We start from the raw sequence: 16,291 nt of genomic DNA, 5'->3' as shown, positions 1-16,291 counted from the left end.
TATGTGTTAGGAATTAGGGGGAAGCTCCTGCATACAGGGCACTGAGACTGGACTTTATGTTGCATTAACTGTGTTTGCATTGCAGCAATATTTGCAAAACTCTCCAAAAGGTCTCTCTCATCTTACAACGTACACTCGGCCCATTTTCAATTGCTGAACCTTTTTCTGTGGCAGGAAGCCCTTTTTTGCGATCCTAATATGGGCAAGAGATTTTTCAAAATCCCTGGTATAATAAAACATAGTCAAAATTTACAAAATCTCAATTTTTTTTCAAGAGTCAGCACTAAACCACTGTTACATAATTTAATTTTAAATGCCAAATGTCTCTGAAAATCTGTGAGTGATGCATCAAGTCATGTTCTTTGGATGAAGCCTTCAGAGCATATGTATCTCCTCTCTAAAAGTCACAGGCAGGCTGAATGTCAGCCACACACTTCTTGTGCATTTGTTAGTCAAACCCTGGGTATGACTGTACAGTGAGGAAATCAGTGAACAACATTAGAAGTATATCATTTGGAATCAAAGCACAGAACCCTTTGTCATTCCCGTGGTATCACTGTCTCGCATCTCTCCTATTTAAAGCATCTATATTTTATGAAGCACTAACAAACAAACAAACCAACATATAGACCACAAAGTCAGCATTAGTCTCCAAAAGCAGGCATTGGAAAGAAGAGGTATTTTAGAATATGTTCTCTCAATACAGTGATTAAGTATCTTTAAAGAACAAAAGTTCAGATATATATTTTAAAGGCATCAAGTCCAAAGCATGAGGTATTTGTACATGTCAGAATGGACGCTGTTGCTGTCATCCACCTGGAAGGATTACTGCTAGAAGGAATCACCACACTGAGGGTTACTCCAGCAGCGTCTAACTGATCTACCTGAAGAGAAGTTAAAATAACGCAAACTGCTATGGGCGTGTAAGGGCTCTACACTGTTGAAACTTTCTTTCAAGACATCTACACTAGAGGGGAAATGAAACATTACTTTAAATGTTATTTTACTTTTCATTTCATCCAACTCTTTCTCCACACTCCCTTGACCATTCGGGGAAAAAACAAATGGAAAAGGGGAATGAAACCCTTTATTTCCCCCCACCCCAACTCCCCTACCATCTAGCTTCTGGATTAGGTTAAACATTTTCAGTAGTAGAATATTAGCAGTTAATGACATTCAGATTGTTTGATCTTTAGCTCATTACTGACTGTAACCCACCATTCTCAAACCACAGCTTCCCATCTTTTAATTCTTCTCCTGTGTTGCAGAGGGGAAGGAGCTGCCCTTGCTGGCAGACTGCAATTCCTATGGGACACAAGTGATTAAAAATGTAACTGGCTCCTTGCTGTTTTGCTGTCTGTCTTGGTTTGAAAACAAACTAGTGGGAGATTACAAGTTAAGATTGAAATTAAAAATAAGTGAAATAATATAAGGAAAAGCACTGACAAAGTCAGATACAACCTAACACCCTGTTAGGGTGGTAGTAGCAGTTTAACTGAAGTAGTCTAGTTGAAGCGGTGACCTTGTGAAGGTTTAGTCTCTAGCTGAAGATTTAGTAGTAGCTCTGGTCTTCTGGGAACCCAGTAGACAGGGCTAGTTCAGGCAGTTTTAAGGTTAGGTTATATCCAGGTGGGAACACCTGGTTCTTCCCTCCTCGGCAGAGCATCTCACAATGGGATGAGATAAGTCTATGAGTCACACGGTGGGTCTTTGATGGCCTATTGCCTGTCATGCGGGGTGGGTTGTTAGCAAGTGATAATAGCTAACGGATGGCTCATTGCCTGTCATCCGGAGTGGGTGATAGCAGCTAATGGCCCACAGCTGGTGGTAATAGAATACTTAACTACATCAATATTGCAACCTAGGACATTATCTACCCCTTATTCTATTACTATCTACACAGTTTTCACTTAAGATAAGGTCTTCTTGTGGGATACAACGGGTTTTCTCATCTGCCTGCATCACCCACCAAGTATAACTAGGTCTTTGGGCAAAAACAACCCTACGGATGGGCTTGCCTTTGCTTGAGGTGGGACTAATTTAAACAGTTTTTCTTAAAAAACTTCTTGTGTGTACTACAGGGACTTTATCTCTATTTACTGTGTGCAAAGGTTCGGACTTGGCAGGACCGGCTCGATTGATAGAATCTTTTGTGTTAACCATCCAGGTGGCCTTTGCTAAGTTCAGTTCCCAATTTTTGAAGGTTCCCCCGCCAAGTGCCTTCAAAGTTGTTTTAAGTAGTCTGTTGCACTGTTTAACTTTTTCGGCAGCTGGTGTATGATAGGGGATGTGGTATATCTATTCAATTTCGTGTTTTCTAGCTCAGGTGCTTATGAGGCTATTTTTGAAATGGGTTTTATTGTCAGACTCGATTCTTTCAGGGGTACCATGTTTCTACAGGACTTGCTTTTTTAGACTCAAGATGGTGTTCCGGGCAGTAGCATGAGGCACAGGGTAGGTCTCTAACCATTTTGTGGTTGCTTTTATTATGGTCAGCACGTAGCGCTTTCCTTGGTGGGTTTGGGGAAGTGTGATGTAGTTAACTTGCCATACTTCCCCATACCTGTATTTTGACTATCGTCTACCATACTACAGAGGCTTCACTCGCTTGGCTTGTTTGATTGCAGCGCAAGTCTCACAGCTGTGGATGACTTGTGAGATGTTGTCTATGGTTAAGTCTACTTCTCGGTTACGAGCTCACCTGTATGTCGCATCTCTCCCTTGATGACTAGAGGCATCATGGGCCCAACGAGCTAGAAATAATTTTCTTTTGTGCTGTCAGTCTAGATCTACCTGTGACACTTCCACTTTGGCAGCTCGGTCCACCTGCTCGTTGTTACGATGCTCTTTATTAGCCCGACTCTTGGGTATATGTGCATCTACGTGTTGAACTTTCACGGTTAGCTTTTTTGCTCGGGTGGTGATGTCTTGCTAAATTTCAGCGGCTCAGATGGGTTTTCCTCTGCGCTGCCAGTTAGCCTTTCTCCAGCGATCTAACTATCTTTATAGCGCGTTGGCTACTATCCAGGAGTTGGTGTAGAGATAGAGCCTTGGCCATTTCTCTCGTTCGGCAATATCCAAAGCTAGTTGGATGGCTTTAAGCTTTGTGACTTGACTCGATCTACTTTGTTCCTCGGTAGCTTGTACAGCTTGTCGTGTGGGGCTCTATATTGCAGCTTTTTATTTCCGATCTGCGCTTACAATTCGGCAGGAACCATCGGTGAAGAGGGTATAGCGTCTTTCACTCTCTGGCAGCTCGTTATACGGGGGTGCTTTCTCGGCACGTGCTACTTGCTTTTCTGTATCTTTTGAAGATAATTTAAAAGTCTCACCTTTAGGCTAGTTTGTTATAATTTCCAGAATCTCAGGGCGATTTGGGTTTCCAATACGGGCGCGCTGTGTGATGAGGGCAATCTATTTGCTCCACGTGGCATTAGTGGTATGGTGGGTAGAGGGAACCCTTCTCTTGAACATCCACCCCAGCACTGGCAGTCGGGGTGCAAGGAGAAGTTGTGTTTTTGTGCCGATCACCTCTGAGGCGGTTTGGACTCCTTCGTAAGCTGCCAAGATTTCTTTTTCGGTGGGAGTGTAGTTGACTTCAGACCCTCTGTAACTTCGACTCTAGAATCTTAGTGGTTGACCTCGGGTCTCGCCAGGCACCTTCTGCCAAAGGCTCCAGGACAGACCATGGCTCCCAGCTGCAGAGTAAAGCACATTCTTTACCTCTGGTTCTGTCTTGACTGGTCCCAGGGCTACCGCATGAGCGATCTCTTGTTTGATCTGGGTGAAGGCTTGCTGCTGTTTAGGGCCCCAGTGGAAATCGTTTTTCTTGCGGGTTATGAGGTAGAGAGGACTCACGATCTGGCTGTACTCAGGGATGTGCATTTTCCAAAAGCTTATGGCGCTTAGGAAGGCTTGTGTCTCCTTCTTGTTGGTTGGTGGAGACATCGCGATGATCTTATTGATGACTTCAGAAGGAATCTGACGCCGTCCGTCTTGCCACTTTACTCCCAGGAACTGGATCTCTCGGGCAGGTCTCTTGACTTTACTCTTCTTGATGGCGAAACCGGCTTCTAGGAGAATTCTGATGATTTTCTCTCCTTTCTCAAATACTTTCGTTGCTGTGTCCCCCCACACAATGATGTCATCAATATACTGCAGATGTTTTGGAGCCTCACTCTTTTCTAGAGCAGCCTGGATCAGTCTATGGCAGATGGTGGGACTGTGCTTTTACCCCTGGGGCAGTCGGTTCTACGTGTACTGCACACCTCTCTAGGTGAAAGCAAACTGAGGCCTGCACTCTGCTGCCAGAGGAATGGAGAAAAAGGCGTTGGCAATGTCAATGGTCGCATACCACTTTGCTGCTTTGGATTCTAGCTCATACTGAAGTTCCAACATGTCGGGTACAGCAGCACTCAGTGGTGGTGTGACTTCATTCAGGTTACGGTAATCTACCGTCAGTTTCCATTCTTCACTGGACTTACGCACCGGCCATATAGGGCTGTTAAAGGGTGAGTGAGCCTTGCTGACCACCCTTTGGCTTTCCAGTTCTCGAATCATCTTATGGATGGGGGCTACAGAGTTTCTGTTAGTGCGGTATTGCCGGCGATGCACTGTTGCTGTAGCAATTGGTATTCGCTGTTCTTCAATTCTCAGTAGTCCTACAGCAGATGGGTTGTCTGAGAGACCAGGCAGGCTATTCAGTTGTCTTATGTCTTCTGTCTCTACAGCTGCTATCCCAAAAGCCCAGCGATGTTTCTTCGGGTCTTTGAAATATCTACTCTTGAGATAATCTATGTCGAGGATGCATGGGGCGTCTGGACTAGTCACAATGGGGTGTTTCTGCCACCCATTTCCAGTTAAACTCACTTCAGCTTCTAGTACAGTCAGCTGCTGGGATCTTCCTGTCACTCTAGAAATAGAAATGGATTCGGTCCCCACATACCTGGATGGCATCAGGGTGCACTGAGCGCTGGTGTCAACCAAAGCCGTGTATCTTTGTGGGTCAGACGTGCCAGGCTATCGGATCCACACAGTCCAATAGATCCGATTATCCCTTTCCTCTACCTGGCTAGAGGCAGGGCTCCTCTAATTTTGTTTTTGGTGCACGATGTTCTTCTCCTGTAAATGTGTTCCTGAGGTCCCTTTAAGAGGATCAGTCATATTATCACTTCTATTCTGTCGGGGGTTCTGTCCACAAGAGACCGGGGCAGTGTTGTACCTAGGTGAGCCTCTTGAAGTGGATGTTTCTTTTTTCAATTTACGTACCCGGGCTGCTAAGGAGGAGGTGGGTTTCTTATCTCATTTTCTCATGTCTTCCCCATGCTCTTGAAGGAAAAACCAGAGGTCACGTCGTGGAGTTTGTCTTCTTTCCTTGGCTGGGGGACGTCTGCTCCTGATGGCAGAGACTCGGGTTGGTTTTGGTGTGGCATGGAAAAATCCTTCTTTGAGCTCTTTCCTTAGTTTCTGATTCTCTTCAATCAAGCTCCGGACTTGCTCGGCCAGGTTTGTTTTCACTGATGAGACCTGGGTACGTAGTGGAGCGGTGACAGTGTCCTCATAAATTCTCAGTTTGTTTGTTAACACGCCCACCTGGTCTTCACCTTCTCTCCACTGTAGTGTTGCCAGGTAACGAGAGTATATCTCTGGTCCGAGCCGCGCGAATCTTAGCTACATTTGTGAAGTGCACTGGACGTTATCTGGGCTCTTGGGGAATCTCTCGTTGTCTGAGAAAATGATCTCTAGTACGGCCAATTCCCTTAGGCATCGGATACCTTGTTCTATTGTGTTCCATTTTCTCTGGTGCATCTGGAGGTCTTCTTTGCAGAGGTATCTGTCCCGTACACTCGCCAGCAATCGTCGCCAGAGGCTGAGAGTTTCCTGGGTTCTCCCAATCCCCTGGTCAATAACCACATCTTGGGACAGGGATCCCAGTTGCCTGGCCTCACTTCTATCTAGAATGGTGTCATTAGCTGCGGCGTCCCAGATGCGGAGCAGCCAGGTCAGGATGGACTCGTTCGCCTGCCGGGTGAATTCCCTCCGTAGGTCTCGCAGCTCCCCCAGGGATAGAGAGCGAGTGATGATCTCCGGCTCTGTCTCTTCTGCTTGGTGGGATGGTCCTGCCGCATCCCCATCAGTCGCTATGCGGACTGATTTGCTCTTTGATTTCTTTTTCTGGACGGGGGCAACTGCTACGGGCTTTGGCTGTTCTGATTTGCTTTGTTTCTCCTCTTCAAGAAGACAAAATATTGTTCTGATCTTCAGCATGAGGTACACGGTGCTGGTCGCAGAGAAAAAAGAAAACAGAACTGACAGGAAGATTATGCCATCCTTAGCATCCAGGGAGAACTCGATATTGTCAAGGACAGCCGTGCCTGACCTGAAATGTTGGAAGAAACCGCTCTCTCTTCCTAGCCCCAGAGGCTGGGTGCGATTGCTGAGGAGGTCCCAGACGAAGCAGCTCAGGTTAGGCCAGGCAGACAAAGTTGAATATATATAACGAATGGTGTTCATTGCCTCACAGGTAACCATGCCATAGGCATAATAAACCAATAGAGCAATTCTCATGCCATTCCCTGGTCGCAACAGGAGCAATATGACAGGCAGATAGTATCCCATTTGAGGAAAAATATAGAGAGCGAGATACAGTACCCATATAGATAAGCTGAGCATCATGGTGATAGGATTTCTGAGTTTCCCCAGGTCGTGCCCCACGTTGGGCGCCAAAATATGTCTTGGTTTGAAAACAAACTAGTGGGAGATTACAAGTTAAGATTGAAATTAAAAATAAGTGAAATAATACAAGGAAAAGCACTGACAAAGTCAGATACAACCTAACACCCTGTTAGGGTGGTAGTAGCAGTTTAACTGAAGTAGTCTAGTTGAAGCGGTGACCTTGTGAAGGTTTAGTCTCCAGCTGAAGATCTAGTAGTAGCTCTGGTCTTCTGGGAACCCAGTAGACAGGGCTAGTTCAGGCAGTTTTAAGGCTAGGTTATATCCAGGTGGGAACACCTGGTTCTTCCCTCCTCGGCAGAGCATCTCACAATGGGATGAGATAAGTCTATGAGTCACACGGTGGGTCCTTGATGGCCTATTGCCTGTCATGCGGGGTGGGTTGTTAGCAAGTGATAATAGCTAACGGATGGCTCATTGCCTGTCATCCGGAGTGGGTGATAGCAGCTAATGGCCCACAGCTGGTGGTAATAGAATACTTAACTACATCAATATTGCAACCTAGGACACTGTCCTGCTGCAAAAATTATTTCAGGGGCACTCAAAGGAAGGAAGGCATGGTTCCATAAATACAGGATCTTTAATGAAGCTTGTTAAATGATAAGCAATTTTCTGCATTGACAAAGTATAATAGGTTTAGTTTTTTATTGTGAATTTTGATGTTCCTCCTGAAGGTTTCTATTCCCTCTTTGAGCCACACGGGCAGTGACTCCCCATGTGCTACAACTAAAGGAGTGATGATCACATCACGGAAAAGAGAAACAAAGACAGTGAGAAATGAGCAGCTGGAGGTACACGGGGTGTGGGAGGAGGGAAGGAGGATTTCCTGAAGTGGGTCACTGACAAAACAGATGCCTTGTCATACTGCAGCTCTGTCCCATCCCAACTGCCACTGCTGCTCCCTGTTCTGCCGTCTCCACTCCCCCAGAGGAGCAGAAGGTTGTGGGACCTGCTGTGCTCTAACTGGGGGGCAGAAATGGAAATTTTTTAGAAAAAATATTCAAGTAAATTCATGGTTGTGCTTACATGGCAAAATCAACGACTCTAGTTCTATCTAAGGAAAGAAACAGCCCACAGTTCAATAAATACAAGAAAAATCTAAAGCAAATTAAAAAGATCAGCTACTTAGGGAATGAATTTAATGTCTCCTCCCCTGCACAAAAGGCACCCCGAGTTTCCTGGACTCCAGTGCATGTTCATGTGCTTTGGATTGGCTTTTCTGCACAGACCTAAACAAAAGCACTATACAAGCATTACCAAATCAAAGAAGTTAAATTACTATGGTTATGACAACTTCAGTAAACACCATCCCGACATCTAAAAATCCTTAATGCATAAGAGAGTTAAAGGAGAAAATAAGTAAAATCTGTTTTACCACATATAAAAGTCAGAAACAATAAACGGTCCTGCAACCATTCTGTCTCTGGTAACTTGCATTAAAATATATATAAAGTGTTCTGGGAACTGAAGCAATGCTTCAGTTCAATAAAACTAATGTAATTAAAGAGAAAGAATCCTGTTTTTCCTCTGCTTGCAATTTCAAATGAGAGCTTCCTAAAACTTGTGACCATTGCTGGAATCCAATTCAGGACCTCAGCTTATCAAATTCCCAGCCCTGGCACCATGCCTTTGAGGTATTATAAAGTGCTGCTCATCACAACATCTCTGACTATAAATGCTCCAGATAACTTTAAAGTGCAGCCACCCCATTTTGAAACAGGCAAGTGTTCACTGTGAATCAAAATGGAGTCACCAAACACGAGCAGCCTTCAGTGCTTCTTTTCTTGCAAGGCAACAAAGGAAAATGTGTTAGCACAAAAAGTCTTCTCGTAACGTTTTTTTAAACTTGGAAAGCTTTGCAGGACAGCACACCTACACAAAGCCACAGCTTTTTGAGACCCTGTAGACCACACATCTTATTCTGTAATTCATTCTGGGACTCAGACACTGCCAGGCTAATGAGCTCTCCTGCAGCCTCTTCCCCTGCAGGTGCTTCCCTGGAAGCACAGTCTTAAATCAGACACTGCCATCGCAGATGTAACCTGAACAAACACCAATCCTTGCTCCCAACGTGGTCTGAGCAAGCCACAGCAGCACTAGCATCTGACTTTGATGAAATCACAAACTTCTTTTCCTTTCACACAGTGGAAGCCAAATTAATTCCTCAGCTTCTTTAATGCTGAGAGACACATCTTGGGAATTCAATACAGGAACATATTAATCTCTCTGATAGGTGATAGTGCAATATATTACTGATGGGGGAGCCAGCATGTCAGCACTGTGATAGTGACCCTGACCAGCAGATGACTGAATGGGTAAGGACTGAAGGAGCTGCTCTGGCTTGAAGGCACAGCCTCAAATTTGGCAGGCAGTCCTTCACTCTTGTCCCACTACTAATTTTCCAATGCATTACTTTGTCGCTTGGGTATCTAGGAAAGCTCATTACGAAGGTATGTGACAGCCCTGATAATATATGTCTGTGGCAAAATAATTGATCCGTCTTTGCAGTGGTGATCTTTAATGCTCATAGGGCATGGGAGGTTATTAGATGGCAGGCACCCTTTGATGGTCTCTAGTGTAATACGTTACCAGACAGCAATGTGCCACCTATCTATCACTTACAAAATAATGTCGTTCCTGAAAAAGGGCCTGGCTGCAGGGGTTAGGGCAGGGAGAGGGTTTAATTATATTTGTGGATGAAAAGATGTCCTGAGAAAAGTGCGCAGCCTGATTATTTATTGGCTGTTCAAAAGCACTCAACACAATATAAGAAAAAGATCAGGCTCTGCAATATGGTGGTTCACATTGCTGTTACAGACTCTAGCCTTGAAATCAAGTTCAAGCTGAAGAACAAAATTACCTCTTACAATATGTGGTTTTCTTCTGAAAATGAAAAGGGTAAAAGATGTATTACCAATGTAGGCATTAGTGGAGGCAGCTGTTTTTAGATATTTGGTATTTCAGGGATGTGAGTTTAGCATCGTTACTAGAAGTACAGCTTACTATATTCCTCTGCTAACTTTCCAACGGTGAGCAGATGGTTACCCTATTACCAACCATTTGCATTTAACATATTGTAATGATTTATATACCACATGTCACCGAGCAAAGTGAAAACAGTCGATGGTAACTAATTAGTTGAGTGTGAAGATGCATATCTCAATGTATATGTCCTTATTGTAACAAAATTTTATCTTCTTGGTTGTTAATAGATTTAATGTGTGGTGTAACAGAAATATTGGTGACAGTTAAACGTGAACCACCATGTCACTTTACCATTGGGACAGTATTGGTATCATTAACATTTCTACCAGCACTCCCTTACATGCCTATGTTATGAATGATGGTGCACAGAGGACAGATTATAACAATCCATTGTGATTCTCTACCAATCCTTCTTAAGTGTATTTCAAAGTACTTCATAAATCTTAATATATCAGATATTGGCTCATAATACAGGACAACACACATCTGGAGAGGGTGAAAGTGGGAATGCTGCTTGGCAGAGAGGAAAGACACTCAGAGCAACCATAAAAATGGATTTAAGAGAGAAAATGAAAGAATCGCAAGGTCTTCAAGGGAGTTTGCAGGGAAGAAGCAGACAACTATTGACATTTACACGAACCTCAAAGTCAGAAGATAGACTGAAGTGTTCAAAGGAAGAGCATAACTTTAGAAACCTGCCCTCCACAACTACAACATGGGCAGGTGTATGTACCACGTGTCACATTATCCATGGTACGTCCCAAGGCCTGACTGGATGTAACCTACAGTATGAAGCTATGGATTATCTGCCTTATCCTGAAACGGTTTTTGTTTACTTTTTGGCTTATTTTAAAATGGTGGCCACCATGCCAGGGATGTCAGAATAATTGTTTGTGAAGTGCAGCTGTGTTACTCCAGAGAACAGCAGCATTTGCAGCGTAAAAGTCTGGATGAACTGTTGTGTGAGCAACCAGATGCTGTTGACAGACTGACTCTAAGGCACCAAGGATTCAGTATGCTGCAAAAATTACAGGTGGTCTCACTCAGGAGTGGTAGTATATCAAGAAGTTCAGCAGTTCCTGCTCCCTCCTAATGTTATTAGGACACCTCTTGCTATTCAGCATCCTTTCATTTCTACCATACCCCACAAATCTCCCAGGACGCGGCCCATTCTCCTGCACAGGGCTGCAGCCAGCATTATGCTTTCCTGAATACGTCAGCAGCCAGACTTTCTCTTGGGAATATGACCTGCAGTGTCTCCTTTTCCCTGACTGTATTGCTGCCGGCTAAAATCACAGCCTTGCCACTTGTTCCTGTAGCTCTTTCCTTACTTTTCAATGACAATCTATGAGAACTGAATTACAGCAGTGTTAAAAACTTACCCTGTAGTTCAGCCCAGTTACAATACGCTTCACCTGTGTTTTACTGAGGATTTTTCACTACAGCCTGCTGTGATCAAGTAGGGACTGTGATGATTCCCTTTGTGCATGGGTCACCAGTACTGCTGAGGCACATCAATCCCAGAGGTGGACTCCAGAGGGAATGGTAGGAAGGGTCTCACAGACCCCACATAATGATACTATTAGACCCTGACCTTTACTAATTCACTTTCTAGTTTCTCAATATGTGATTGTATCACTGGACTTAACAGAACTGGCTGCTTTACACCAGATCTATCAGAGATGAGACAGGCTGGAAAGACTCAGAGGTGTGGCTTTTTTCTCATTTTTCTCAACAGAAGCTGGGAAAGCATTCTTACTTCTGTCATCCCTCCCTCCTTTTTTATTCTTCTGTTCCTTCTGTCCTTCCTTCCTTTCCATCACTTGTTTTCCCTCATTCCTCCTACATGCATTTGAAACTCCATGGGTTACTATGGGTAACTTCATTCAAATTACTCCTGATTTACAGGATGGCATCTTAAACTAATATCAGGACTGGTCTCTTGTTTCAATACTTCTTATATAAGGAGTGATACAGAGCATAAAGGCACTGTTCTAAAGGGAAATGAGAGGAAAAGCAGCGGAGCTAACTCTCTTACTTTCAAGTATTTCCCTAGATCACAGCTGAATGATGGGTTATGTATTACAGCTACCAAAAAAAAATATTAACAGAGAGAGAGGCAGAGAGAGAAATGTCACCTATGTCAAGAGAAAGTACAGGGATATTTTGGGTTCAGCTACTGCTTTCTGAAGCACTTCACACACAGAGAAGTGTCCAGGAAAATTCAGCTCCTAATCACATGTGATTAGGTACTGAGATAGACAAAACTAATGGCAGGCAACACCACCACACTGGTGCCCATGGAAAGGAGCAGAATGCAAACTTAAAAAAAATCGCAAACAAATCCACACCTAAAAGTGGGTAGCTCCTATTACTTGTGAAATAGTTGGAAATTTTTCAACTTTTTAATGTGATAGTATGTTGTACCACTCCAGCTTTTGCTTCAACCAGAAGGACAGCCCTGTGCCAGGAATCATCTGCATATGTGATACAGGAGATCCTTAAGCTTATTTCATTGTTTGCATTAAATTGCACTCTTTTCAAATGAAAAGCTTAAAGGAAAGGAAGTTTCTGCAAGCTATTGGAGCCACTGAATTTATTCAGCAAGGCTCTTTCGATTGCTTTTCAGCATACAAAGCAATACAGAAAGAAAAATCCTCATTTCTTTCATCAGAATTTTTATCTCTATTCCTTTAATATCCAATGGCAAAATGAATTGTAGTACAAAAGGACTTGGTGCCTCTCTTCAAACACACTGATCCTGCGCGATCCTGAGCTTCCTTGAAAGACAGCTGGGGGAGATCCCTATGGAAATACTTGGTATCTTGCAAAATGGGCCAAGAAAAGATGACCCGACGCTAATGAGCAAAAGTGATGAGTGAAACCTGGTGATTTAAACTCACTAATTTCAAAAGCATGTAGCAGAATGAGAGTCCTTGACAGCATTCAGACTCCACTGCTCTGCTCCCCTTCCAGCCACTGTGACTGAGGCCACACTGAGTTGATGGACAGGATTTGTGTCACCAGGATGCAGGGTGGAAATCAGTATTATCTGAACATAGGTAGGAGTAAAACCCACCAGGACGCCTGTACTGAGTAAGTCCCTAGAGGTTGCTCATGTGTGAATAAACATTGTGACTGTTTAATTTTTTCAATTCCTGATGATCCCAGATGTGCTTACAGAAAATTAAGGACCATTTTCCTTAGTGACATATTACAGTAGATATATTAAAAAAGCAAATTGCACTTGGGAGTTACAGATAAATTGATGTGCTCTTAAATACATATGCTTCTTTTTCTTTCTTGTTCTCTAATGAGATTATAATTTAATCAGAGAAACTGCTAGATTCCCTCCAAATACTAGTGAAAATCTCAAAGGAAAAAAGCTGCTTATGCAAGTGTTCCTGTAAAACAAAGAGTATTCAAGTATGGTAAATAAATTCTGGAGTCAAGAATGGTATTCAGTTGTCTCCTTAAAAGCTTGAAGCCTACATATCTTAATATTTATGGTCTGGTTCTGAGCTGAACATCAATGAAAACATTTTCTATTATAAATAAAAGTACAGCATTTCTGTATACTATCACTTCCCTAGGGCAAAGCTCCACTTTTGGGTAAATGACAGAGGGACATTATTATAGCACTGACAACTGTATGACAGAGTAATATACAATTACTCCAATTAATCCATCCATAGAGTAGATCTGCAGAACAAGCCAGAGGATGGGACCCAGTAGAGCCCATCCTCCCTGGTGGAAGTGCCTGCCTGAAGCTGCAGTGAGTGCTCCCGCTCAGGGCAAGGGCTCTCAGCCACCCCAAAGCCACCACAGCCTCAGGGGTGTTTCAGGCTCACAGCTGGCAGGAGGGGTGGGCTCACTAAGAAGACAAAGAAGCCCCAACCCCCTAAGTAGCAAATATATTTTCCTTCAGAGTAATTTATGCAGATGCTGAGATGGATTTAAATTTAGCAGAGATAATGTGAGAGCAAGGAAGTGTTAAAACTGAGGTTACTTTTCATTTGCATACTGTGAGTTAGAGGGTTCTATTGCAGCTGGAACTGCAACTGCAGCTGAGATGCGGTCAGAAAACCCTGGGGCTTAAATACAGAAGCTTCAAGGCGAGAAGGGTATAAAAATAAATTCCAAAGGGCTTAATAACATTGTGCAGAGACTGGATATTCTGGTGTCAGAAAGAAACTTTTGGCTCTTAGATCAAAACCTAATAATTCAAAAGCAATAAGAGCCTTTGTTTTACCCAGTTAGTCATTCTGTTACCCACTGGGATCATGTTTTTTTACAAGCATCCTGAATTACAGTTAATTTACAGTGTATAAATGTACATGTCACTGACAATATAACAGAGCAAAAATACTTTAAAATTAACATGGTTAAACCTTCAGCAGTCTGATCCAAAATCTGCTAGGAACCTTTAGCTTGACTTCAAAGGAATTATTATCAGTATTTTAGTGAACTTCTCCTACGAAAATAAGTTTAAAAATGGGAGCTGTACCTCACTGCTTACTGCCAGGACTGTCCTTCATGTGGAATTAAAGACAGGCAGAGCCTGCAGACAGCTCAGGCCAACTCTGCAGGCAGCATAGTGAGAAAAACCTTCCTGAAGTTGCAGCACAGGAAACCCTCTGATCCTCTGAAGCAAGGCCAGACGAGGGGAAAATGTCTGCTCTTTCTTACCTTCCCATCCCAGAAGACTTTATTTATGCATTAGTCGACCTTTCTAGCTGTTAGGACCATCTTGCTTCAGCAGTTAATTAACACAAGTGCCATAATTTAATACAGTTAATGCTACTTTATGCCCTTTAATGTACCTTCCATTAGTGATATTATTGTAGTATTACCCTGTAAATTAAAATAAGATCAAGAATAAGAGAGGCTCTCTTTAATTAAGGTGCTGCCACAGTGCATCGTCCATTATTCACTAGAAAAAATCACCCTGATTTAGTGAAGCAGACCATCAGTAAGCCAGAATTAGTTCACGTGGATTATTAGGTTTCTTGAATAATGTGAGCACAATGGGGTTGCTGAAGTTGCTAACAGCCACATTTCCTTTTTCTTTCATCACCTTAATAAATACACAATGGAAGTGGTAAATTGAAGAAGAATAAACAGGTGGTAATAGAGGAGGGAAGGCATTCATCGAGAGTACACAGGTTTCCATCTCTAATGCAGCATATATCAGGCTTATTTCACACCAAAATGCAAAGCAATGTCAAACAAACCCTCTATTAAGTTGGCAAATCTCCTACCCATAATTCATTGTGAAGTATTAACCACCCCAGTATCCTGTATGTTTAACACAGGGGCTTTAAGATAGATGCTTTTCACTGTCATTGATTCTTAAAACACAATATGAAACAAATGACATTTTATGCTGCCTTTAGAAATCTGCTATTATGAGCTTTGGTGATTTTAACTATACTTAACCTACAGGTTGTGCTTTTCAGAAAAAGGACTAGCTTTAAAGTGTGTCTGCTAGCATCCCTCATCCACTTCGTGTCAAGCTCCTTAGCCACCTCCCTTTGTATCCTGTCTTCATGGAATAATCTAGTCTAGTTTTACCAAATTTATATATATAGCTGGGTCTCAAAGCCCAGAACGTGAAACTTGGTAGCAAAATAAAATAATTGTGTTACAATTTCTGGTTAACATCCTAAATTATGGAGCAAGAGCTGGAAAGCTCAGCTAAATTGGAAACAGTGGCACAACTACCTGGGTAACCCTTGCTTCCCTCCACTGGGTCCCATGCTCAGGGCATGCCAGGGCACATGCTAGGAATGTTGATTGGGAACCTCTGGAGAGAAGAGGCCATAAGCTTTCTGGAGGAGACAAAAAATACCTAAAACTAGGTAACAGTGGATGTATTGCAAGCTACATTTGGTGCAAGCAGGGGCTGTGTATTGCAGCCCCACAGCTACTCAGCAGCAAGCAAGCCCTAAAGACAAACAAGGAAGGCTCCCTAGGTATTGAAGGAAATGGCACCAAATCCCAAGAGAGCTGTTCTTCTCATTAGCAGAAAAGTGATAAGAATTCACACGAATCTTATCTAGTGAGGTACTATTACACATCAGATACTTCTTTAAAGCATGTGTCCAATTACTGCAGCATTTAGACAACAAGCGTCAGCATCAGATAATTTCTCTGTACAGTCACGCTTCATTTCTATAGATAATTTTTCACAAGATTCGCAAGCCCCAGATGTGCTCAGAAGGTTTCTGGTTCTAATTTGCATGCAATGCACTCTTTTTTAATCCTTCAGATGCTTTCTTTGATAAAGTAATGATAATCTAATTGAAGTCAGACTAAGCTCCAAATGGGTTTTCAGATGGGGAACAGGCTTTTCTTAAAGCCTAGGGACCTACAAATCCTGAGCTTTGATATGATGCCTCAGTAGAGCTAACCTGTGTGGAGCCCAGTGGAGAAAGGATACACATTAAATAAATAGGTGTTATTTTTTTATACTGAGGCTAATTTTACCAAACTATTTCAAATGAGTATCTTAAGCTGTTCATGATCCACTTAGCTCTCCCAAGAGACTTCTGAAAAATAATTTACAATGTAA

General features: G+C 42.9%; 1 protein-coding gene across 10 annotated transcripts in view; it reads right to left on the bottom strand.

Annotated features, from left to right (window-relative positions):
• The window catches only part of NTNG1 (netrin G1), a 157,477-nt gene that overhangs the window by 73,643 nt on the left and 67,543 nt on the right, over window positions 1-16,291 (bottom strand). The window lies entirely within an intron of this gene.

Source organism: Lichenostomus cassidix, chromosome 8 (assembly GCF_008360975.1).
Source record: "Lichenostomus cassidix isolate B80296 chromosome 8, HeHo_3.0, whole genome shotgun sequence".
Taxonomy (NCBI): domain Eukaryota; kingdom Metazoa; phylum Chordata; class Aves; order Passeriformes; family Meliphagidae; genus Lichenostomus; species Lichenostomus cassidix.
Note: the sequence above shows the minus strand (reverse complement) of the source record. Positions and strands in the feature narration are given on the sequence as shown.